The sequence below is a fragment of the Galeopterus variegatus genome, unplaced genomic scaffold (genome assembly GCF_000696425.1).
Source record: "Galeopterus variegatus unplaced genomic scaffold, G_variegatus-3.0.2 Scaffold8237, whole genome shotgun sequence".
Classification (NCBI taxonomy): domain Eukaryota; kingdom Metazoa; phylum Chordata; class Mammalia; order Dermoptera; family Cynocephalidae; genus Galeopterus; species Galeopterus variegatus.
The window spans coordinates 100,580-104,960 of NW_007734348.1; positions in this window are offsets into that span (position 1 = coordinate 100,580).

The window sequence follows — 4,381 nt, forward strand, 5'->3', positions numbered from 1 at the left end:
AAAAAAGCTAAATAGAAATCCTGAACAGACCAAGTGACATTAAATAAGTAGACAAGTAGCATGGTTGAATTAATTTTAAAAAAAAGGTCTTCTAACAAAGAAAAGCCCAGGACCACATGGCCTTACTGCTGAATTCTACCAAACACTTAAGAAGAACTAACATCAATAATTCTTAAACTATTTCAAAAAATTGAAGCGGATGGAATTCTTCCAAACTCATACTATGAGGCCAGCATTAGTTTGATACTAAAGCCAGGCAAGGACACAACAACAACAACAANCAGATCTAAAGGTAGAGATAGGCACCAATACAACACAATAATAACTGAAGACTTTAACACCTCACTCCCAGCTTTGGACAGATCACTGAGACAGAAGATCAACAGGGAAACGGATTTAAAAAGCATCATAGACTGGGTGGACTTAACAGATATATACAGAGCATTTCATACGAGAGCTGCAAAATATGTGTTCTTTTCACCAGCACATGGAACATTCTCCAGGACTGATCATATGTCAGGCCACAAAATAAGTCTCAACAAGTTTTTTAAAAAATTGAAATCATATCAAGTATGTTTTCTCACTATAACTGAATAAAACTAGAAATCAGTAACAAGAGGAACTTGTGAAACTATACAAATGCAAGTAAATTAAACAACATGCTCTTTGAAAACCAACAGGTCAAAGAGTAGATTAAGAAGGAAATTTTTTAAAAGTTTCTTGAAAATAACGAAGACAGAAACACAACATACCAATACGTACGGCATATAGCCAACACAGTATTAAGAAAAAAGTTNCCATGTTTTGTCCAGGATATTGATTTTAGTAGTCATCTTTGGGCCCTGATTTTTCAACAGTGAAGAACAGCAGTTAGGCATGATGGTGGACTAGAGGTAGTCAGGGTACATTCCTCTCACCAAAAAGGGCTAGAAGAGCTAAAAGACAGCTAAATATTGATGGGAGCATCTGTGAGAGAATGCAGGAGTGCAGCAGGAGGCTGGTGAGATACCTGTGGAGCACAAAGACCCAGGATGGCAGCAAACAGAGGAGAGAGAAGCACAGGGCCTCAGCAGCCACATCTCTGGCACTGCTATTTGCACAGGAGGAATTTTCCCTTATGATGTGAAAGTAGGCAGAGAACAACCCCCACCCTCACCAGGGAAGCCAACAGATATTTTGGCAGGAAAAGCCTGGACACAAGTGTGGGGAGCAGCCAAAATTCACACTGCATTGCTCTAGAACAGTAACACAAACTGTGCACTCCCACTGTCAACCATGATGACCCAAGGCAATCCAGGACAGCACTCTCTTGAAACCAGAGCTATTGCCAAGAACATGCCCTGCCCTGGAGCCAGCAGACATGCTCCTTCCCCAGGTTTAGTGCTCTGCCCTGTCCCTATGCACTCACAGGAGAGGCTACGATTCCCTAATCCTGGTGACTTAAAGCATGGGCACACTGTGGCTGTGATTCCAATTCTGCAGTCTGGGACAAACCTTAATCTTGCTGAACTGATGCACGACCACCCCCCAGCCAGAGATCAGACCAGCAGAACCTCTTCAGGTGGACCAACCCCATTCCTCCCTCTAATCCCCAGCCCTTGTAGATGAATGAGTCATGTTTGCCTGCAGGGATGGAAAAAAAACATTCCATGCAAATGGAAAGCAAAAGTAAGCAGGAGTAGCTATCCTTATATCAGATAAAACAGACTTTAAATCAAAATTTGTAGTAAGAGACAACAAAGGACATTGCATAAGGACAAAGGGATCAGTACAGCAAGAGGATATAACAATTACAATTATATACACAGGCAACACTGAAGTACCCAGATACATAAAGCAAATATTAGCAGATCTAAAGGTAGAGATAGGCACCAATACAACACAATAGTAACTGAAGACTTTAACACCCCACTCCCAGCATTGCACAGATCACTGAGACAGAAGATCCACAGGGAAACATTGGATTTAAAAAGCATCATAGACTGGGTGGACTTAACAGATATATATGGAGCATTTCATACAAGAGCTGCAGAATATATGTTCTTTTCACCAGCACATGGAACATTCTCCAGGACTGATCATATGTCAGGCCACAAAATAAGTCTCAACAAATTAAAAAAAAAAAAAATTGAAATCATATCAAGTATTTTTTTGACTATAACTGAGTAAAACTAGAAATCAGTAATAAGAGGAACTTGTGAAACTACACAAATGCAAGTAAATTAAACAACATGCTCTTTAACAACCAACAGGTCAAAGAGTAGATTAAGAAGGAAATTTTCAAAAAGTTTCTTGAAAATAATGAAGACAGAAACACAACACACCAATACGTACGGCATGTAGCCAACACAGTATTAAGAAAAAAGTTTACAGTGATAGATGCATACATCAAAAAAAAAAAAAAAAAAGATTTCAAATAAGGAGCCTAATAATGTACCTCAAGGAGCTAGAAAAGCAAGGACAAACTAAGCCCAAAATAATTAAAATAGAAGAAGTAATAAACTTCAGAGCAAAAATTAATGAAATTGAGACTAAAAACATAATTCCAAAAAAAAGTTGGTTCTGTAAAAAGTTAAACAAAATTGACAAACCATTGACCAGCCTAACCAAGATAAAAAAGAAAAGACCCAAATAAATAAAATCAGAAATGTAAATGGAGACATTACAACAGATAGCACCAAAATATAAAGGATCTTCAGAGACTATTATAAACAACTATACACCAATGAGATGAAAATCCAGAGGAAATGGATAAATTCCTGAACACATATGACATACCAAGACTGAAACAAGAAGAAATAGAAAACCTAAATAGAAAGCCTCAATAGACCAAGTGATATGGAATAAGTAGACAAGGAGCATGGTTGAATTAATAAAAAAAAAAAAGGTCTTCCAACAAAGAAAAGCCCAGGACCACATGGCCTTCCTGCTGAATTCTACCAAACACCAAAGAAGAACTAACATCAATACTTCTTAAACTATTTCAAAAAATTGAAGTGGAGGGAATTTTTCCATACTCATGCTATGAGGCCAGCATTAGTTTGATACTGAAGCCAGGCAAGGACACAACAACAACAACAAAATACAGGTCAATGTCCCTAATGAACACAGATGCAAAAATCCTCAATAAAATACAGTAAACCAAAGCCAACAGCACATGTAAAAGATTTTACACCATGATCAAACGGGATTTATCCCAAGGATGCAAGGATGGTCCAGCATACAAAAATCTTTAAACAAAATACATCACATCAAATGAATGAAAGAAAAAAAAATACTATGTCCATCCCAGTAGACACAAAAAACCATTTGGTAAAATTCAACATCCCTTTATGATAAAGACTTTCAACAAATTATGTCTAGAAGAAAAGTATCCTAATACAATAAATGCTACATATGACAAACCCACAGCTTACACTATACTGAGTGCAGGAAAGCTTTCACGTAAGAAATGGAATAAGACAAGGATGCCTGTTGTCACCACTTCTATTCAACATAGTACTGGAAGTCCTAGCCAGAGTAATTAGACAAAAGAAAGAAAGAAAAAAAGGGTGTTTGAACTGGAAAAGTGGAAGCCAAGTTATGTCATCAAAGCAGATGACATGATCCTACATATAGAAATACTTAAAGACTTCACCAAAAATGTCTTAGAACTGGTAAATGAATTTAGTAAAGTTACAGGATACAAAATTAATATACAAAAATCAATAGCATTTTTATACACCATCAAAGAACTAGCAGAAAAAGATACCAAGAAAACAAGGTCTTTTACAACAGCTACCAAAAAATAAAATACCAGGGAATTAATTTAACTCAAGAAGTAAAAAACCTCTGCAATGAGAACTACAAAATACTAATGAAAAAAGTTAAAAAGGACACCAAAAGATGGAGAGGCATTCCATGTTTATGGACTGGAAGAATTAATGTTGCAAAAATGTCCATACTACCCAAAGTGATGCACAGATTAAGTACAGTTCCCATCAAAATGCCAATAACATTCATCACAGAAAGAGAAGGAATAATACTAATATCAAAATGAAACAACAAAAGACCTCAAACAGTTAGAACAATCCTTAAGAAATAGAAAAAGGAGAAGGCATTACACTACCTGACTTCAAATTACACTACTAAGCTATAGTAACCAAAATAGCTTGGCACTGGCATAAAAACAGATGCATGGACCAATGGAACAGAATAGAGAACTCAGAAATCAATCCATGCACTTACAGCCAACTTATTTCAGACAAAGGCAACAAGAACACACATTGGGAAAGATGGCCTAGAAAAACTGTATATCCTTGTGTAGAAGAGTGAAAGTAGACCCTTAAGTCTAACCATATGCCAAAGTCAACTAAAAATGGGTTAAAGAATTTAAATATAA